Here is a 6,349-nt window from a genome sequence, read left to right as displayed (position 1 = left end):
TACACCCTAGTGTGTGTTAATGGTCTGATCAGCCACTATTTAAGTTCCCCTCATGTCTTGTTTGTGAGGTCAGTTTGTGCTTGAGTTTGTTCTGTTACCACCTGAGTTGTACCTTGTTATGTTGACCTCAGTTTGGGCCCAATTTATCAGTTTTGGATTTTCTTTGTTAATAAATTAAGACTATATTTTGAATTTTCTTCAACGTCTCTCTGGCTGGTTTATGCAAAACCTTCACAGAGTCTTAATTGGTAAACATGCTTTGTCAAACGCTAGTAAAAATTTTTGAGAAGTTTGTAAAATGAATTATTTGAAAATCATAAGAGTAAAATGAAATAATGAGCTTTACCACTGTAATGTGAAGTATTTTGGGAAAATAGTACTCTAGAAGGTTTAACACATGCTAAAATGACTTATTCTGTTTGTTTTGAAAAATTTACCTTTTAGACAAAGGCAGCATTGCATATCGGTGGGATTTCTCAGCTAACATGATAACCCTGTTTCATCAACATTTTTATTTGAAGTAGTGGTAGTTGTGCTGCATTAGCAGATAATGCATCACAAGGGGGAGAATATGTTATGGGTTTATTTTTATATTACTTAATTAGATTACTGAAACACTTATATTACTTAAACAAATTTTTGAAGAACATGTCTGATCTGTGCTACACATAAAAGTGAAAGGAAAGATATGGTCTGGTGAAATATGTGCTTATTTTAAATGGATTTGAGTTGTTCTCCATTAAAAGATGTTCGGACAATGGGCTAAAATATTTTGAAACCACTAGACAAATTTATAGTGATAATGAAGCATATTTTGGTTAATTAACTTGGGAAAATAATTATAGAAATTAAAATATTATTGTGTTAGCCATTTTCAGAGCATTAATTTAATGGAGCAAGAATGTTTTAAGAAATGTTTTGAAGAATCTGTTATTGATTAAGTTATCACTAATCAGGAAAAGTCCTCAGGTGGGTCTGAGATGTGGGATTATAATGATTTTTCTAAACTTGATTTTTGTTTTGATTTACATCCATTTAAAATGATTTTGAATAAAACTTTAAATTCGACGACAAGTACAAGACCTAGAAAAATTGGTATATTTTGAAAATGTCTGGATTTGTTACATTATAATTTCTCCAGGTTTGACTCTTTTGAATTTTGTTTAAGGAACGCATGTTGAATGTTTTAGACAAACAACCAGTAAGATCTAGTTTGTACTATAAAAGTAATTGAAACTGGACTGTTTAATTTACACTGATATTCATAGTTATGATGATAAATGTAAGCTATACAACTACAGTACATCTTTAAGCTTTTGTTATTGTTTTGTTTTGTTCAGTCTTATATTACAAGATTAGTTTCAAATGAAGATCTGCATTTGTTGAACATTCTGGCAAAACATTACTTTGGACACATGTCTTTTGAAGCAAGTGATTACAGGATTTTGGTGTTTTCCATCTGTTGGAAGTGTAGTATATAATAATAGAAACGTAGATTGAATGGATCACATCCACCATTTAATGAGCAGAACTGGACAAAGTAGGAGATAAGGCTTCACGTGATGAGTTGCTCATGGGTTTTGCACACGGATGGCCCTGGAGTTCCGAGCTCAGGGTAGGACTCTGGACTCTGTAAAAACAAGCTGTTGTCATGCGAGGCGGGGTGGGGCTGCTTGGAGAAGCGGTTTCACACTTATTTCGAAGATAACAGCCACAGAGCCACGAGCATTGGAGGATTCACTCGAAGACACAGTGAATTGAAGATGTTTGTGATGATTACACAAATGAATGATGCCCTTGGACAAATCTGATCTCTGTTTTGTCGTTTCAGTTTGGTTTCCTGGTGCCCTGCGGATGTGGTCTCATTCAAAGTCTGCGTTCTTTGATAAAAGATTAAAATAATTCCCCTGATGGAAAATAACAAAGCAAAATTTTTTTTAAGTTAAGCCATTGTTTGATTATGCTGACACTGATGAAGATGACACTAGAGAATGTTGTACTTATATTTCTGATGCTAATGAAACTCATTTTGATGACAATGTCTGTTTGAAATACCTGCAACAGGCCATGTTGCAGTTCCCTCATATGGAGAAGTTTTTTTTGGCTCATATCTGGACTATGGTGGCATCTGCTGTTGAAATTAATGATGCCTCTTCTTATTCTTTTCTTGTTTTGTATTTTTACTGCCTGCATAATTCCATGTTTAAAATCAATGATAGCCAAAACTGTTGGAAATGTTATGTATCAATATCGACTTGTTGCCTCCATCTCTGAGGAAAACTCTGATGTCTAACGTTGTGACCATGCATTGAAATGTACCAGCAAGAAATGTATTTCTGATGTCTGAGTTAGACTTCATAAGTAATAATATGAAAAACAGGAGGGAATGTTAGAATAATTATCTAAGTTCATTTACTTGTGAGTTTATTTGAAAGGTTATGTTTTCATATTATTATTTGATGTTACTTGACTTCTTTTCTTCTGTGAAATACTATTAACCATTTGTAGGATGTTTGCCTGAAGGCTAGAGACTTTGCACATTCCTGTGGTATCAGCTTCCATCTGTAACTGATTAGTTGTGGTCAGCCATGCCCTTTTAAGGGCATGCCCACAGAAGGTTCTAGGACACCCTGTAGAAAAAGGTCATTGGTCAAATTCTTTGTGTGACTATGTGAGAAGGCCCAACCTCCTTCCTTGTATTTTCTAATAAAGCCAAATGCAGAGAAAGATCTGGCAGAGTTGATCCCAGACAGTGTTTTACAGCGATTCGTCGCGTCTCGGATCTTCCCTCCTATTCTGCAGAAAAGACAATCACGACTGGTCTGAATCCTTGCTAGATAGGAATTAAATAAACCTATCAACCTGGTTCAGTTTAATATTTTGCTGATGTTTGAAATTTGCATCTGTTTGCAGTCTGCTAGACTGAATCAATGATATTTAAAAATAATCATAAAACTGGAGGAAACCTTTTATTCCTTCAATTTGTCTGGAATCGAAGAACTGATTGTTGAGACCAGAATGTTGGGAAACAGAAAAGTTTGAGCAATGCCTTTGTCTTGGGCAAAAGCTATTGCACTTGGCCATGACAGTAAAGTACAATATTTACAGAGACTCTTCAGTACGGTCTCTGTAGTTAACGTTTAGTAAATTTGATTATTCTTCACACTCTGTATGGCCCTTGAGTTTTTTTGCCTGACTGGTGACTAGTGTTATATCATTTTACAAGCCTTGGACAATGCTGGACATTGTACATTAGCAGCCTGTCTATAGACCTCATGCACTTCTCATTCAACTGAATAATCAGAATTCCTTTCTCTTTTCCTGAATATTTAAATCGTCAAGTTTCTACTAAAGAAACTTGAACAGTATTGTCACTAGACCTCTTTTTCCTTCTAGGAAGATTCAGCAGAGACTTCAGTTAGATTTTAGTGAGTAGTGTAACATCAATTTGTCTGGCTGCATTTTCCCTAGAGGACCTATTTCATTATGGCTTTAGCTGCCTTATTTCCGCTTAAAACCACCTCTCTCACAACAATCATCTCTGAATTTCTCAGAGGAACACACCATGATCTGTGTGTATATATCCTCTCTGTTAGTGTGTGTGGTAAAGGGAATTCCCAAGAAAGTGGTATTTCTCCACCTCACTGAACAAGAATAATGAGTTACTGGTCCATTGAGGGTGGGACGATTCCTTGCTTCTCTACTCTCTCCTGCCGTTATTGCCAATTACTGGCAAGGAAAATGAATTTAATGTATCCTTTAAAGCAACAATACTCATAATAACTTTGTAATTAGCTTATTCAGTTCAGGATTTCCCCCAGAAAACTTGCTAAGCCCGGTGGTCAGGGTGCCACCGGGCTTAGCAAGCCAACATTTAGAATTTCAGCTGAAAGTACTAGACCGCAAGCAAACAGTCATTGAAAGAGCATTTGTTAATCAGCTGTGTGTTTCCCCTCCCCAAAGCATCAAGGAGTAACTGCATCAAATTACTCTGTAAACAAGCTGAATTCAAACACAAGGTTTGTTATTTTAAAACCTCTAAAACCGCTATTTAGAGCATGGGATGACCTCTTTATAACTTCAATTTACTATTTTCTCAGAAATTTATGATTTTTTTTCTGCCGACATGTTAGTAATACTAATATTTATTGTATCTAATTACGTCTTAGTATCTAAACAAATTACCCCAACTATACAAAATATGATTTTTTAATAGTTTATTCCAGCTTAACTTTTATAAATCATGCAGAGAAACATACATTAATAACATCTTAACCAGAGTTGTACTGAGCATCAGTGCATAATGTGATAACCTCAAAGCAACACATGATAGTTAACCATGATGTGCAAGTATCATGGAAAGATACTTTTTAATCTTTCTTAGCAAGAAATATAAAAAAACTTTCTTGTTATAGGTCCTTTCTACAAACCATGAACTTTTCTACAGTGAGAAGTTACAGTATGTCTTTGGAGCTGATTAACTGCCCCTAGTGGTCATGAGATGCACACTCACCCCAAGACAAGGGGAGAGTCTTGACTTGGGACTCAACTCTTGTTAATCACAAATTTGATAATTTGTGATTATTTCTCACAAATTTGATAATTTATAAGAAATTTTATTATTTCAGTAATATGTTGCGCATAAACAATCCTATATTAGTTTCATTGATTCATCTATTGATATAAGTATGTGTTAAACATTTCATCTAAACTAAACTGACTGCAGTCTAAAACCTTTTTATAATAAGGAGAAAGAAAAATGAGTGAAGACATGCCAAGAGCAGTTGGTTACCTTTTCTTGACGGTGACTTGTTGTGAGTGCATCAGCGCTCGATTGAACACATTTACTAGACTGTTGACTTTTCAGCCAAACAATCAGTCATCCATAATAGACAATCCATTGTGGTTACATCTCAGTCTCTCTGTTTGAATCACTCTGTTCCTCCACCACTTCAGGTTGCAATGTTCTCAACTATGTATGAAAGCGGTATTTCTGTGTGTGCGGACGGGGGTAGGAGGGTGAGTGTGCGTGTATGTGTGAGTGAGAGAGATATATATATAGTGAGAGAGTATTTGTGAAACTTTAACTAGATCCTCTTATCAAGCTGAATAGATTAATTGCATGTTCAAGCCCAGAGAATGGCATTTGGAGAGGCCACTGCTGGATGAAAAGAGAGCCATTAGGAATTCACTCTCACGTTCAATGACTCACTAACATACACACTCTCACAGGACTCAACATGCACCAAGGCTCCTTCCACAGCCACCAATTCAGATTCAATACAAGAGGAAAATCACGGCTAAAGCACAGGCACATACATAAACACTCACTCACAAAGTGTAATGTCTGGCAACTGCAGAACTGAGAGCTTTGGAGAGGGAGAATAAAAGGAGCCACCTGCCTCAATTAGCTCGAGGGTGGAAGGGGTAGAGGACAGAGGGAGGCTGAGAGAGGGATGAAAAAGGAGTGAGTGGGTGAAGAGAAGTAGAAACTGTGAGCTGGAGTTTCAGTGAAACAGAGCATGCTGTGTAGGATCTGGACATTACCCCTAGACCCGACATGTTCCTGAGGTTTCAATAATGTCTCCTTAGATCTTTTCAGACTGACATTTCTACTAACTCTCAGTACAGCTGACTCCTTGCAGTGGTTTAAAAGAAATACAGTTCAAAAACTGACTGCCTCACAGTCCACTGACCGACAGTATGGCTGCATCACTGCTAAGTTCAACATCAGCCAAAAATGGCAGAGTACACCAATTCTACCTTCCTGTTTTTAGTGGATCCAGAGTGGTATGATTATAGAAGATGTGTTATGAAGTTTGAATGGTCTTCTAGTGTCAGTTCCAGTGGTAGTACCAAAACACCTACAAATCTTGCTGAAGTGGTCCATGATTCCTGATGCCTTACTTCGACCTTTCCTTCTGAGATTTCCTTGAGACTTCGTGTGAATCGGCAGCTCTGGTCAGTCACCCAACATGCTTCTGGACCAGGCCACTGCCCCTTGAACCACTCTCAATGCTTACAGTACTTACCTTGCCTGAAGGATATGCAATATTGGCCTCCTCTTGGCCTATGAACCAATAAGCCTCTCCTCAGATTTTCACCTCCAAAAAGCAACGATTGTAGTTTATTACTCTGAAAAGTAAATTTTGTAAATTTGTCTTCTGTGTTTTCAGAATTTTCAGTATCTAAAAAATATTAAAAAACTACAATATATCTCAATTTAGTACAAGCTTCTTTGACTTGCTATATTCCTAAAATACTGCAAAACAATGAAATCTTTTTCATACATCACTCAGTAGCTCAAGAACTTCAACCAAAATGCACAAAGTAAGCAGACGCATTTGCA

This window comes from Xiphophorus hellerii, chromosome 23, assembly GCF_003331165.1.
Source record: "Xiphophorus hellerii strain 12219 chromosome 23, Xiphophorus_hellerii-4.1, whole genome shotgun sequence".
Classification (NCBI taxonomy): domain Eukaryota; kingdom Metazoa; phylum Chordata; class Actinopteri; order Cyprinodontiformes; family Poeciliidae; genus Xiphophorus; species Xiphophorus hellerii.
The sequence above is the reverse complement of the archived record's forward strand: the minus strand, read 5'-3'. Positions refer to the sequence as shown.